General features: G+C 41.4%; 1 long non-coding RNA gene across 1 annotated transcript; it reads left to right on the top strand.

Annotated features, from left to right (window-relative positions):
* The first annotated feature begins 8,655 nt into the window (after positions 1 to 8,655).
* Positions 8,656 to 15,839, top strand: LOC148314974 (uncharacterized). The gene is made up of 7 exons (XR_015841370.1): positions 8,656 to 8,803; positions 9,462 to 9,581; positions 10,182 to 10,345; positions 11,596 to 11,784; positions 14,079 to 14,174; positions 15,136 to 15,288; positions 15,393 to 15,839. It is a non-coding gene; the product is annotated as an uncharacterized LOC148314974 (long non-coding RNA).
* Positions 15,840 to 16,303: the final 464 nt, after the last annotated feature.

The raw sequence follows: 16,303 nt of genomic DNA, 5'->3' as shown, positions 1-16,303 counted from the left end.
AGGGAGCGGTTGAAGATCCTGCAGAATACATGTGACAGTTGGTGGGCACATGTTTTGAGGACCTTGCCTGGTATTCCGTCGGGTCCAGTAGCTTTCCTGGGGTTAACAGCCAGGAGCGCGCGCCTCACATCGTGTTCCTCTACGGTGAGTGGGGGGGAGTTGGAGCATGAAGTGCGGGGGTGTGACGGTTGGGGCGAGTCAAAGCGAGCAAAGAAGCAGTTAAGCTCCTCTGCCAGCGATGCACTCGGGTCTGCAGAGGTCGTGCTGCTGCCACGGAAGTTGGTGATGCTCCGTAGACCCTGCCACACCTCCCGTGGTCTGTTACTGGCAAGGTGGGCCTCCAGCCTCCCCTTGTAGGTTGCCTTGGCTAGCTTGATGCCTTTGCTCAGGTCAGCACGAGCCACCCTGTACTGGGCTTTGTCGCCTGACCTGAAGGCAGCGTCACGGGCCTTGAGGAGAGAGCGAACCCTGCTGGACATCCAGGGCTTCGCATTTGGGAAGGTCCGTATAGTCCTGTGTAGGGACACAGTTTCCATGCAGAACTTGATGTAGTCCACTACACAATGTGTGTAGACATCAAGGTCCTGATGATCAAAGAGGCCCCAGTTTGTGTCTTGAAAGCAGTCCTGTAATTCACTCATGGCGCCGTCACGCCAGGTTTTCACAGTCTTTGTGGTGGGCCTGAATCTGCGCCTGAGAGGGATGTATGCAGGTGCGAGCTGCAAGGACAGGTGGTCTGACTGGCCGAGGGGGGCGAGTGGGAGGGCCCTGTATGCGTGCTTGATGTTCGAGTACACATGGTCGAGAGTGTTGTCTCCCCTCGTTGGGCACTTGACATGCTGGTGAAACTCTGGGAGTACAGTCTTTAAATTGGCCTTATTAAAGTCTCCCGCTACTACGTGAACGCCATCAGGGTGGGCCCGCTGATGTTTATTGATGACGCACGCGAGTAGCGAGAGCGCCGTGCTAGTGCTAGCGTCGGGAGGGATGTAAACAGCTGTGACAATCACGACCGTTAGCTCCCTCGGGAGAAAATAAGGCCGGCATTTAACGGACATGAACTCGATGTCGGGGGAAGAGTGCTTCTCGACGATCGTGCTATCGCCGCACCAGTTCTCATGCACGTAAACACAGAGCCACCCCGCCCCGTCTCTTACCGGTGTCCCTTGTCCGATCCGCGCGATGTAGCGAGCGCCCGGCCAGCTGGATGCTAGCATCGGGGACGTCTGCGTGCAGCCAGGATTCCGTGACGACGATCACACTGCTGTCTCGCACATAGCGGTTTCCCAGGATTTGTAATCCCAGGTCGTCGATTTTGTGGACCACGGATCTGGCGTTGGTGAGGTACAGACTCGGCAGTGGTTGCCTATGGGGCTGCCGTCGCAGCCGTTGCAAGACACCGGACCTGCAGCCCCGCTTCTGCTTCCTCTCTCTGCGTCGCCTGCGCCGCCTCCCGGTCCCGATGACAAGCCACGGTGAGCCGGGCAGCCTCGCCAGTTCGTCCGGAATTTTGCGATCATAGCATATTCAGTAAATATAAACCTGCTAAATTAAATAATTGACATTCTGTCCCATAAATGTTTAAAATGCCGGTAATTGCCATACAATCCTTCAAGGGTCGACGAGCGATGTTCGGGAGGAGGAGCAGTGGTGGTGGTGCGTTTCCCTCGGGCATGTGTCGGTAAATCCAGCGGAGTTCAGCGGCAGTGGATTGAAGTTGTCCTGACACAGGTTGATGACATGACAGGAACAGGCAGAAGTGCGAGAAGCAGACTGGCCTGCGGGTCCACATGGCAGACAGGTGCTAACTTTGATAGGTAAGCTAAACTTTAGCCACAGTAGACGCGTCAGCGACTATGCAATCGGTGGGTGGCATTCATGAGAATCGGGATCGCTCAACATACAGATAATAATAAATAAAATCACTGTAACTGGAGGGATTGTAAACTGCTAAAGCAGGTACAACAAGCGGATCCAAAAAATTTCTGAGAGTTACCGGTGAGCAGTGGCAGCCAAACGTGCCAGCGTCCACTCAACCGGGAGTTGATTCAATATTCACAATATTTTATTATTTTGTCGTACAGTTGTTTAAAAATGGCTCGCTATCGCCCCCTAGAAAAAAAAAAACAACAAAAAAAAACAGCCCCATATCTCTGTTTCACCAAACTGAAAATTTGATGAAGTGTGTACAAAGCCAAGACCTAATAAAAAGTCTCATGGAGCCGTATGCTAAATTGAACAGGAAGTCGGCCATTCTAAATTTATCAGAATCCGAAATCCTTTTATTGTCATTGTACAGTGTGCAACAAGATTAGGGAGCTCCCCTCTCCAGTGCAATACAACAATAATTTAATCAAATATATAAATTAGATAAATAAGAGAATAAATATTGTGATGGAAAATAGTATGAAATTGGAGAAATACAACACAATACGTCGCTGTTCAGCAAGGTAAGGGTGGTCGTGTGTGTGTGCATGTGTGTGAGAGTTCAGAATGGTGATGGCTCTCGGAAAGAAAATGTTTTTCAGTCTATTAGTCTTTGATTTGATGCACCTGTAGTGCCTGCCAACAAATTTACTTCAAACATTGACGAGGCTTTGAAAACAAAAGCTGCTCTAACTTTAACTACAAGCAAATTCCTCTTGAAGATTCCTCACGTTATTTCTCGGAAATATTTCACATTTCCAACGTGCCAGTACCCCAACGTTGTCCGGGTGGCGAGGGCCCTTTATAGCTGCTCGCAGCTCTAGTTTTTAATTAATTTTTTTAAATCAATGGTGATGACAGTGAAATATGTCTTGTCTGGTATCATGATAGCTGGAGGATATTTTGTCATGATATTTTAGTCAGGCCTGATAACAGTGATGTATGCTGATTTAAGGCTACTTTTATTTTGAAATGCCGTATCACATTTTGGTGGGACCGCATTTGATGGACAACTGGGGTTGTCTAGTGTCCCCCAAAATGGGTCTGATATCACGATAGCTCGAGGGTATTTTGAAATGATTATTTTAAAATCAGTGTTGATGACAATGAAATGTGCATATTTCAGGTGGGTTTTTTTTTTATTGTGAAATTACACATCAGATTTTGATGGGACCATTTTTGATGAACAGCTGGGGTCGTCTAGTGTCCAACAAAACTAGTCTGGTATTACGACAGCTCCAGCTCTTTTATTTTAAAATGCCTCCTTACATTTTGATGGGACTACTTTTGGTGGAAAGCTGTGTTGTCTTGTGTCCTCCAAACCTGGTTTGGTATTACCATAGCTAGAGGATATTTTTTAATGAAATTTTAAAGTCAGGCATGATGACAGTGAAATGTGCAGATTTCAGGCAACTTTTAGTTTGAAATTACAAATTAGATTTCGATGGGACCACTTTTTATGGACAGCTGGGGTAGTCTCGTGTCCCACAAAACTGGTCTGGTATCACGATAGCTCGAGCTATTTTTTTTTTAACTCAGTGGTGATGACCGTGAAATAAGCGAATTTCAGGCTACTTTTATTTTGAAGTGCCACATCACATTTTGATGTGACCACTTTTGGTGGACAGCTGGTGTGGTCTAGTATCCCCAATCCTGGTTTGGTATCACGATAGTTTGAGGATATTTTTTAAAGATTTTTCTTTTAAATCAGTGTTGATCACAGTGCATATTTCAGGTGATTTTTTTATTTTTAAATGCCACATCAAATTTTGAAGTGACCACTTTTTGTGGACAACTGGGGTGGTCTGGTGTCCCGCAGAACTTGTCTGGTATCACGATAGCTTGAGGATTTTGTAATGATTTTAATTTTTTTAATCATTGGTGACGACAGACAAATAAGCAAATTTTCACGCTTTTATTTTTAAATATCCCATCAGATTTTGATGGGACCACATTTGTTTTTACGGTTCCGTCACCACGCGAGTGGCTACCTGCTAAAGCAGCACGGCTCACTATTTGAGCCTTTTTCGCGTGTTTTTTCCTTTACCCAGTTTTATTTATTTTACCTCATCGCAGCAATGGACATCCAAATTGCGGTGGTTTTATTGCTGCTGGGGGCTGTTTTTTGCGTGATCGTGTCCGGAGATGTCACTGGGAGCTACGGATCAATCGTTTACACAAGAGATCAGCTGTTAGCACTTCGTGCTAACCCCGTGCCGACTCCCGGAGCGAGACCCGATATCCCCCACGAGTTGAGGAGGAAGAGACGGGGGATGTCGCGCGGGGGCGAAACGCCAGGCAAAGAGGAGGCGTGACCACCCCGTCCTCCTGTCCGTTTTTATGGGAAATGTTAGATACCTTCCCAAGAAAATGGACGCGGCACGAGAGGAACTTCCAATGAGCTAGCTTGCTGATGTTCACGGATTCATGGCTAACAGACCTAACGCCGGACACCGTCGTGGAATTTGACGGCTTCCAAATACTACTTGCGGACAGGACACTGGAAAGCGGTAAGAGGAAAGAGGAGGGCTGGCTGTGTTTGTTAATGATAGATAGTGTAACCCTAGGCACATCACAGCTAAGGAGCAACTTTCCAGTCGGGACAATGAGCTGCTAGCTGTTAGCATGCGTCCATACTTGACAAGCATCGCGAGTTAACAAGGACGTGCACGTAACAGGTGCGTGAGTAAACTGCTTAAAACTTTGATCGTCATTCAGCTGACCTACAAATTGAGACGCTACAGTCAGTTTGACGTTTTTGTTTGCTTGATTGTGGATTGACATGGAGGAACAAGACAGTGGAAAGCGGACATTAAAAATGACGGAGAAAAGCTGTAGAAGATCACAAGCCTAAACGGATGCAGGCACGCAGGTGCAAATTTGCTCAATTGACCTCCATGCAACGTCAAATTGAACAATTGATGGAGGATGATGCAAATGTTGACGCTGTAAAAAACTGAGCTTCGTGTTTGCTTTAGCGGCATGGAGCAAGAATTTGTGGACCTCAATTCCGGTGTGCAAAATTTAAAGACTGAAGAGGATTTTGCCGATGACCAAAATAACTGGTTTGATCCAAAAAATGTAATTAATGGAAATGTGAGCAATGGAAGAAGGACGTTTTGAAACGTGCAGAGGAAGGATGCAATAAACAAATATCACCTGATGATAGTAGATCTGCATCAACTAACTACACCCATAGAAGTAGAAGTAAAGAATCTAACAGACAGAAGCTCACTTCTGTCAACGTCTTCAATTAAATTAAAGGCTCAAATGGAACGAGCATGTTTAAAGGCAAAGGCTGCTGATTTACAACAAAGGTTGGCACTTGAGCAAGAAGAAGCTGCAATTAAGGCAAAGAAGCAAATGCATGCAATGCAAACGGCACTCCCTGAGTCTGATGCTAAATTGGATGTCTTGAGAAGATATGAAAATACCCAGGAGGATGGTATCCACATTCCTGATGAGTGTGTTACAATTTAAACAAGGAAAAACATTCAATTACCATCACAGCCTATCAGAGCAACAAGCAGTGTTGACCTGAAATGCTCCCACTTCGACTATTCCAATGGCTAGATTTCCACATCAGACAGAAAGTAGAGAACAACAGGGACATGTGCTTGATGGCCTTTGCCAAGCAATCTCACAGCAAGCCAGTGTCGCAGAATACTTAGCAAAGAGTCAAAAAGCATCGCTACTTACCGAACTTTCCATTCCTACGTTTAAAGGCGACCCTCTGCATTATAAAACCTGTATAGGTGCCATTGAACATGGGATTGAAGGCCGTACAAGTGATAACCGTGATCATCTTCAATTTTAGCTGCAGTATACTAGTGAACAACCACATGAGTTGGTGAAGAGCTGCATCCATATGGAACCTCTGACAGGATATACCAAAGCAAAACAAATCTTGAAGGAGTTTTATGGTGATGACTTCATGATAGCAGAAGCATATTTAAAGGAAGCCATGGATTGGCCAACAATCAAGTCTGAAGATGGTGTTGCACTTCAGTCTTTCACATTATTCCTTATGGGCTGTTTGAACATAATGGCAGATGTTAATTACATGGAGGACTTGGACAACATGGCTAATATAAAGGCATTGGCAAACAAACTTCCATACAGACTTATAGAATCTTGGAGAAAATTTGCCTGCAATCTCCAAGAAAGAACAAATAGAAGAGTGAAGTTTAAGGATTTTGTTGACTTTGTTGACAAGCACGAAAGATTCTATAAAACAGAAAACAAAATCACAACACACAGAAACACCAAAATCAAAGAAAGTCTTCACAACAGTCATTGTGCCCGCCAAGATGGAAAACAACAAAACCACCACGCCAAAGGCAGAACCTGTTTCAGTGGATGCTATTGCCAAACCATGTGCTAATTGTAATGGAGAGCAACAGTCTCACAATTTGTAAGGAATTTAGGAGAAAGCATCACAAGGATAAGATTGACTTCTTGAGGAGCAAGGGTCTGTGTTTTGCATGTTTGATGCACGGTCGCATTAGCAGTTGCTGGAAACAAAAGCTTCAATGTCAAGAATGCTCTAGACTGCATCCTACAGCACTACACATTGTCCATAAACTTCTGCAAAGAAACAGCCTAAGACGATTGTGAATAGCAGTACCTATTAAGCGCCCTCGTACAAACAACAGAAACCTGGGGTGTCACTGGGGCCTGTAAATAGGACTGCATCCTTTCAATAATTCCGGGATGGGTCAAGGCACAAAAAGGAACCAAGACAGTGACGACTTACTGTCCGGTTTAAAAATGCCCTGACGCCTTTTTTTAGACTGAAATAACTTACTAAAGTTTTCGTTTTGTGCCATTCAGAATGGGAGAGGGAGCCAGGAGGCGAAACAGCCGTCTTGCCAGTTCAATCCCGCACACCCTCTGACTCTCACCCTCCGTTCTGCCTTTTTATTGAAACTAACTCATCAATAACTAATCACCAGAAGACAGAAAAGCATCAACAACTAATCACCAAGAGACAGAAAACATCAATAACTCACGGTATAAAGGTCAGTTTAACTAAAGCATCAATAACTAATCACCAGGGACTCCAGCAGGCAGAAAATCATAACCCAAGGTCAGTTTAACTAAACACATCTTCAGGATACGGTGTCTGTGTGTGTGTGTGTTAAAATAACAAGTAAGTGTCTCTGTGTGTGTTAAACATTAATGAGTGTATAAAAACATGATTATGAATACACAAACTGATTACCTATCCTCAGCCCATCTTACATTTCCCCCCTGTTGTGGATTTAAAAATCATGTCCTTACGGCTTTAAGACAGATCATCATAATGAAATCATACAACAGTGTGATCATCAGTGGAGGAGCGAAAACCTCACATTAGGGAAAAATTCCCCTCCTCCCTTCCGGCGTAGAATGAGATCCTCATAATTTGATGACCATCAGGGAATAAAACTTGTCCCTGGGGTGACTTGGTGGAGGCCCTTGCCTCGTTGTAGGAGAGGACAGCCGTCCTTACCTCCCGGATCTTCGTGTATGGTGTGTGTGTGTGTGCACGTGTGTGGACAGGGGCAAGAAGTCCATGTGTTTTTACGTTTTAGTGTCCAGTTTGAGTTCGTCATTCTCAACATTAATCAGGTTGTAACGGTACATTTGGGCAACAAACCTACGATTAACCATCATCTTTGTCATAAAAATAATGCAACATGAACAGACTAAACATAACAAAATGAAAACTATAATTATCCCTATATATTGTTTTTTTAAATTCTTCATAGTGGTCATAACATCAATAATTGTTTCATTTTTATTAAAAATTTAAATGCAGTAATGTACTCCAATCAAGGCTGATATTCCTTTGTTATGTACGTCATTAATTTCCAAACAATATCTAATCTTTTTGTTCTGTGGCTTCAACATATTTATCATCTCATCAATATTAGCACCACAGAGTACTGAGTTTCGAGATCCTCACAATAGTCGTTCTCAAAATGATATTTTTTTTATCAATTTAGCTTTGTTAAGGTAAGATATTTTATTGACAATCTAACATTAATATGCAAAGAACATGTACATTAGTACGAAATGTAAAAAAAAATTGTGGTGGGGGGGGTGCGAATTGTTTTCTTCTTGGTAGGGGGGGCATGACAGGAAATAATTGAGAACCACTGGTCTAGTCACACACCAGCTCGGGTTCATTCCCTACCAGAGAAATGACATTCCATGTCCCCAGAGCTAGGCGCTTTATGTTGCCGGGGATTGGACTGCCTTTGACTGCCTCCTAGCTCAAAGGAAACCCAAATTCTTTGGTCCCGCCCACTGGTAGTGAGCCGAAGCCCTTGTATTAAATAATAAATAAATACATAAAATAAAAAAATTAATAAATTTAAAAAACGGACCGATCCACTGCTTGGGTTAGTTTGACCCACCTTGAGATCCGTTCCCACTCAGTGACAGTGTCTACAAGCCACTGCCACCAGGCCAGTGAACCGACATCCAGGCAGTGACAAAAAACGTGATCAAATTACATTGCTCATCATAAGGTGTTTGTGAGACGCTCTTTGTATGTTTCCTCAATTAAGACCTGTTTTCCATTGGTGTATTTGAAAAAAGTGGTGAACCTGTTAAATTCACTACAAAACGTTAAGAAGATGAAAGTAATGTTTGAAGGAATATTATTTTTCTATCGACATGCCGGCGGGCGGGCACAGATAGAGAGTGATAAAGCAGCACCACCCGCGCGGGGCGTGCTGACGAAAAGGCAAGCGCTCCTCCTCTCATCGCGTCCTTATTAAGACAGAAAAAAGACGCTGTTGAATTTGACCTATTCGCAGTTCGAGCAGGTGCTTAACGCTGGAGAATATCACCACTTCGAAGTTCGAACTGCTGTTGAAACGGAGAGGTAAGTGTTTTTCGTTTGTTTTTATTCAAAACATGCCTCGAGTGCATTTGTTCATGGTTAGAGATAGTTGTGTGGAAAACACTATACAAAGTAGCACCATGGATGTGGGCCTACAACACTGGCCTAGCAAACATGTGCTCCTACATCGACATAATTGACGAGCTCCAGTTAAGCATTGAATAATTATAAAACGTCATGGTGCTTTTACTCATTTAAAGAACTAAACCGACGCGTATTTTCATCCGGTGGTCAGGTTTGCATTGAATGTGAGCACGAGGGACGCTAGCTTGTTGCGTTAGCTTTGCGGAGCTAACAGCTTGCACTTTTGTTATAGAACAACAGAATGCAAGTACCATGATAATTTCTGTCATTAATTTTTGTGTAAGACACGATGTTCACTGGTTAATTACATGATTCTTAAAGCAAAGGTTACTGTGAATGCAATTTTGGTAAGATTTTTGTAGTCACACTGCATAAATCTGTCTGTCTGTTGTTTAAACTTCAATATAAACTATTATGGTTGAAATCATTAATTGGGATGGAGGGATTGATATTTTTTTAATTTATAATTTATTTTTCTTACACTGATATTGTTAAAACTCCATTTAGCCTATAGTATTAATAATTCTCAACACAAAACTGTCTTTTTTCTTTATAGAATAAACAATGCCTTCCCTGAGATGCAGGAAGTCCCCAAAGCAGGATACTATTGAACATGCAGTCAAGGGTCTGGACAAGACTGCGGAGTTAGAAGCGAAGTATATAAACTCATTTAAAGGTATGATGTTAACGCTTTTGCTAAGATATATTATTGTTTTCTGATAACCAAGCTGACATCGTTTTTTAAGTGGTTATTTTACATTAAGAGTGTCTTGACCTTTTCTTTTGTCAGTTTCAAGTTATTTCAGTGAGCGTGAAACCTGATGGTAGGAGTTCTATCTAAATTAAGGCTGTACTTGATGACGCCCTCCGGCATTTTTATACCACAATAGACCAGTGAACAAGTCCGATATTGATAGTCTAGTGTAAAGCACGTTATACGTCACAGAGATCACGTGACGCGATCCAATATGACTGTGTATACAGTGTATGTCATTGTTATGAAACTAAATAATCTTAAAGTTTTTTTTTTACGTAACCAGGTGCCATTGACATTTGTACTTTCAGTCCTAATACATACTGGCTAATGCAATGCTGGAAAATGAATTTTGGCTGGTCTGTTCCTTTAAAATCATAAAGAAGGGCTCTGCTCTATCCCTCACAAGAAGCAATGTTTCAAACCACCCTACATTAGTATAGTGGCCCAAATGAATATGATGACTCCTTATTTGTGTGCTTAAAAATATGACGAAGCTATCTTGATTTCCCTGTTAACTAGGTCGAGGAGTATTTACCAAGGCCCCTTTCAGGAAAGACGACTTTATTCTTTATTATGGAGTACAGAGGAAAATTGATAGATTCTGATAAATCTCAACGCAGGAAGATGGATGGAAGAGGCACTGTCTTTTTGTTTGACTTCCGCCGGCAAGAAAAAACTTGGAGGTGAGGCAAAGATTGAGATGTTATCTTATTTTTGTTTTTATTTAAAAAAATAAACACATACTCATCCCATAAGTGTTTGGGGAAAAATCATTCTCTAAGCAAAAATGTATACCGTATTTTCGCACCCAAAAGACGCGCCGTGTCAAAGGGCGCAACACCTGTTGAGGCCGCTATTTCTGTCTTTGTAACATATACTGGACGCACCGCCTGACAAGACGATAGCACAGCTGCTGTTAGCATAGCATGAACTTGGCAGAGCTGCCCACACTGACACAGCCGATAGCAGCCTACTATGCCCCAATAACATGAGCAATCACCCCATTGTTGCAGCAGACGCCAAGTCTCTATTGACAATAGCTGACAATGGCTCAGGCCAATATTAGGTGCATTGGCAATAGCCTACAAAGCAACGTCAGGGGAGGGACTTGGCTGCTCACCACACTCCTTAGAGTCACGGTTTCAAAAAAAAATAAAAAACTCATCATACAAGCAAACAATGAAACATAGAAATAAGATTAACACAAACATGTATCTCTCATGCCATCAATATACCCAAAAAAAATGAAAATAATACAAAAGCCACTCAGCCTTAGCTAATTCAAGCAATGCATTCTGGGAGCAGAGACCCACAATCCCATAGCTGTTTAGAGAGATTTGCATGGCTGTTTAAAGAGATGTGCTGTTATGCTTTGGACTTTTTGTCTGTTGTCTAAACCTGGGACGTTTCTTGCTTGCAATAACATAAATGATAAGACAGACTAAAACATTGTGGACAGCTGCCCTTTGTCCAGCTTTTTCCAACACCATCACCCAAACATTATAGTCAGATGGTGTATTTGTCACGGTCGATTGTAAGCATGGACAACTCACTCTTTGCCCAGCAGGGTGTGCTAACATGCACTTCCAACAGCTCGTTGATGACAAGGGCTGATGGACGTGAGTGGTACTTTGTCCATTTAATGGACGCATCGACTGACAGGGCGCTTTGTTTGCTTATGACTGCGAAAATACGGTAATTACTTTTATTCATGCGTTGAATCTGTACAAATGAAAATATAGACCATGAAGTCTCAAAGACAAGCTGTTAATAGGGTCTGATTCCAATAGAAATTTCTTGTATGATTTGATTTAGAAGATTTAAAAATTGTGGATTTCCTATTTTTATGTTTTGTGTACACAAGATTGTCTCAAAGATTAATTTCTGACATTGATTGAATAATTTTTTTTTTTTTTTTTAAATCTATTTTAAGTGTTGATGCCGCTCAAGAAGATGGCAGTCTGGGAAGACTGGTTAATGATGACCACATGCACCCCAACTGTAAAATGAAGAAGAAGACAACAGAGGACAGACCACACCTCTGTCTGTTTGCGCTCCGAGACATTGATGTTGGCGAAGAAATAACTTAAGACTATGGACCAGCTGGCCTTGGAGAACACAGGTTTGTAAGATGCATCTTTAAGTACAATAACAGAGCCCACTTGTGGTGTTCTGGTGATGTAGTTTCCAATTAGTTTGGCAATCTAATAAATGTATGTTGAGGTTTCTATGGAAGTTGAACATGCTGACTGACTGGGGGAGTTCTCCATTGTCCACTATCTGTAATTCAAATTTGTGGGTCTGAGTCAAAGTTTGGCTCTTCAGGAACAACGAACTGGTCAGGGAGTGACAGTATTACAAAGTTCTGCGTTACTCTTTTCTGGGCGGTGGCCCTGTTAGGCCATCATATGCCATATTGCAAATATCCCCATTGTGGGACTAATTAAGGACATCTTTATGTTGTGGTTTCCCTACCAGAACCAGCACCAACCCTGTATATTCATGATATAAAACACTGTTTCAATTTGATATTTAGCCTTTCTATACTGTAAAAATAGAAGACCCCAGGCTTTCCTGCGCCCCCTTGCCCAATTGGTGGTGTTCAGGAGACAACCTGGGACTGAAATATCAGTCACAACCAGTGTTGTTTTCGTCACTGATGACTATGACGAAAATACTTCGTTAACGCCCCTTTTTTAATGACGATGACAAGCTAAACGAGGTTCTTTTATGACGAAAACATGACGTGATGTACATGAATTTTTTTCGTTGACGAGACAAAATTGTTAGCATGTGGTTCATAAATTATTTTATGTTGCTTTTAGTGAAATAAAGCCACAACAGTTGCCCAACAAAATGTTTTGCTTCTCTGCTTATTTTGGAGCAGTGAGCATTGATTCCACTGTTGCCACTTTTTTCTGTTTGTAATGAAGAATCCTTTGTAGTCCATCCAAAAGTCTTTGTTATTGGGTGGAAACCTTGAATGCCTTGTTTTAACTCAAATGGACTTAAACCCATCCATCCATCCATCCGTTATCTGTACCGCTTCTCCTCACTAGGGTCGCGGGGGGTGTTGGAGCCGATCCCAGCTGTCTTCGGCAGTAGGCGAGGTACACCCTTGAATTGGTGTCCAGCCAATCGCAGGGCATACATAGACGAACAACCATCCACGCTCACACTCATGCCTAGGGGCAATTAGAGTGTCCAAGCAACTTGCCATGCATGTTTTAAGAATATGGGAGGAAACCGAATTACCCAGAGGAAACCCATGCAGGAAGGCCGGAGCCAGAATCGTACCTACGACCTCAATATTGTGAGGCCATCCTGCTAACCAGTTGGGCCACCGTGCCGCTTGGACTAAAACCTTTGTGAATAAATTGACGAAAACTAGGGTAAAACTTTTTTTGCGTTTCCGTCGATTAAAACTGGACTAAAACCCTTTTTTTAGTTTTCGTTGACTAAAACTGGACTAAAACTATAACGAATTGGGATGACTAAATGTGATGTAAACAAATCAGCACTTTGTCCAAATGACTTGGACAAAATCTAAAATGCCTGCCAAAAACAACACTGGTCACAACACGCGTCTACAGAAGATTAATTGGCATGGGCGAAATTAATTAGTTTTATTTCATTCATGAGCTTATGTTTTGTTTTGGGTGGCTAAGGCTTAAAATGTGTAAAAATCTAATCCAACCTCAAATATAATTAATTCAATAAATTTATGATGCTACTAAAACATCGAAGCAGCCTCCTCCAGGCTTTACAGACTCAGAAATGGAGGTATGCGTATCGTGTACTCATCCTGTCGTGTCTCGAGATGTTAAAATTGCAGTTAGATAGACGTGTGCTGATTAGACAAGACTTCTAATATATCTGGTGTCACAGGATATTTGTCAGTGAATGTGTATGTCTGGTTTGAGGCTCACTCAGCTTTTTCTTGTGTTGTGGGGTCCAGTTGAGTTGAATTGCGTGTCAGGTATGTTGGCCATCTGACACCCAACTCTCAGGTTTGTGTTTGTGGGGACCCCGTAGAGCCATTTTTATTGTTGACATAAATCATAGCTAATCATCTTTTCCTTCATTATCATATGAAATACAGTTAGGAGTTGTATGTGACTTTACTATGTTATAATCTTAGAACCTACCAGCCACTACAGGTGTCCGACAAGAAGACTTTTGGCTGTCCTGTGCTCCATTGCGCCCCTGGTGGCGTTCAAAAGACAACCTGTGACTGAAATATCAGTCACAACATATCTCTACTGAAGATTAATTGTCATGCGCTAAAGTAATTGGTTTTGTTTCATTCGTGAACTTGTTAGTTTTTGTTTTGGGTGGCCAAAGCCTAAAATGTGTAAAATTCTGATCCATTTTCTTTTTTTAATTCATTAAATTAATATTCAACTTGTTCATTAGGATGGAGGACAACCGACAATGACTGAATCGGCTGAGGTTGATGCCACCAGAACATCGAAGCAGCCTTCTCAAGTTTTGACAGACTCTGAAAAGGAGGTATGCGTATCATGTGGTCATCCTGTCGTGTCTTGAGATGTTAAAATTACAGTTAGATAGACCTGTGCTGGTTGGACAAGTTTTCTAATATATCTGGACATAAATCGTAGCTAATAATATTTTCCCTCATCATCATATGATATACAGTTATGCCTAGTATATGTCTTTACTATGTTACAATCTAAGAACCTACCAGCCACTACAGTTCTCTCATTGGGAGACTTAAGCTTTCGTCAGGTTGTCGACTGCTGCATTGCCCTCTTATTGGCTTTAAGTACACAACCTGTAACTGAATTATCTGTCAGAACAGAACCTATGTGTCTACAGCAGGTGATTTGGCATGTGGATTCTTCAGATTTTTAGAAAATAGGTAAAATTGTGATCAAAAGTTTAAAATGTCTAAAATTCTGGTATAGTTTGCAATAGTATATCTATTAAATCATTTCAAAACTTCTTAACAAGGATGGAGAACATTGGCTGTGACCGAATTGGTTGAGGTTTAGATTACCAGGACCATTGAGCAGCCTCCTCGGGATCTACAAATTTAGGAATGAAGATATGCATCCCATGTTACAATCCTGTTATGGCCCGAGGTTTTGAAGTTGCAGTTACATATTGGGCTGGGCGATATGGCTGATAAGTACATAGCGATATAAGTATTTCATATGGGTCCATCGATACACATTGAATTCTTTTTTTATATTATTTTATTTATTATCGTTTTTATTTTCCAATATTTTCACTGCCCTGTTAAAAAAACATTTAATGTAGTTTTCCTCCCGGGAGCTTTTTGTTACGGTCAATTAATTTTGTTATTACATTATTTTGTCATATCATTCATCAATATTTTAGTTTTTTTTTTTTTTTCAAATAGAATTAAGACCTTTTTCTGTGCAGATTCCTCTGGGGATTAAGTATTTAATGGGTTCTCAATTTTCTCTTGGACTCTGATGCAACCCAGTCTCCTCCCTTGGACAAAAAATATGGGCTGAATCTTCCTTGGAATAACGACACAGATTCTGACGAATCATTGTCAAATCCTGCCCCTGAACTTTGCGCCTCAGACCCAGACCATATTACTATCCCAAGGCTCAGGAGGACCAAAAGTATACAGGTAAACAACCCATATAGATTTCAGGGAATCTTACAAGCAAATTGCATATATTTTATTGGTCTCCTGCCTTCTATCCTTTATATTTCGTTGTTGTTGTTTTTTAGATTAAAAAAACAGGCTGACTTTGGAATGGATAAGCATTATTCCTCCAACTCAGATGACAGTGGAGATGAATATATTCCGGATACAAGTGAGGCCTCTGATTCAGACGGAAGTGAATCTTTGAAAATTGTGGACCCTCTCTTGAAGTCTAAGAATGCCTTCAGAGATTTTTCTCCCACACCACGAATCTCAAAAGCCACCTCAACGCAGGTTGTTAATCAAGGGCGTTCACCCGTTCGGAGGAGTAGCAGCACTGGTGTGATTCTTGAATTCTATGGCTCTTCAAATATTTGTGCAGTTTAACACAAATCATCCAAAATAGAATTCAAGCACATCTGTGACAGAAATTCAAATTCAGAAGTCAAAGAGAGAGAACAAAAAAAAAAATCTAATGCTGCGCTTCTTCCGAAGACATATACTGTAAACATTAAATGTATGTTAGGACAATCTTGAAAACAGTATTAGAACACCCTTTACTTTTATTTCTTGTTAATTTTATTAACCAAAATATGTCCATTTTTATTACAGATTAATGAATACAAAATTAAAACTCTAATCAGCTACTTTTTAATCGTTATATTTGTATAAACAAATGTTATACATCTGTGTGTTAACTTATACAAGAAATGACGGAAAAGCAAGGGTGGTTTAGTATTTTTTTATCGTATATAGTCTGTATAATATCTTTAACCTATGCTGATGCTGTTTAATACTGATTTAAATAATAATAATAATGTCATAATCTGTTGGTTTTACATGAACAAAACCTTTCAAGCACTTTTTAAAATTCTAAATACTACCTCTTGTCAGTAAGTTGGTTCACAGCACTGCCTTGGAGTGAAAGTGTGTAGTGCTGAGACAGTCGGTATGTGCTGAGTCGTCTGACGTTTGTGTGACTGGTACCCAGGAAGGT

This window comes from Idiotropiscis lumnitzeri, unplaced genomic scaffold, assembly GCF_059441095.1.
Source record: "Idiotropiscis lumnitzeri isolate Australia: NSW breed Sydney's pygmy pipehorse unplaced genomic scaffold, RoL_Ilum_1.0 HiC_scaffold_163, whole genome shotgun sequence".
NCBI lineage: Eukaryota > Metazoa > Chordata > Actinopteri > Syngnathiformes > Syngnathidae > Idiotropiscis > Idiotropiscis lumnitzeri.
This window is presented reverse-complemented; position numbering and strand designations above follow the sequence as displayed.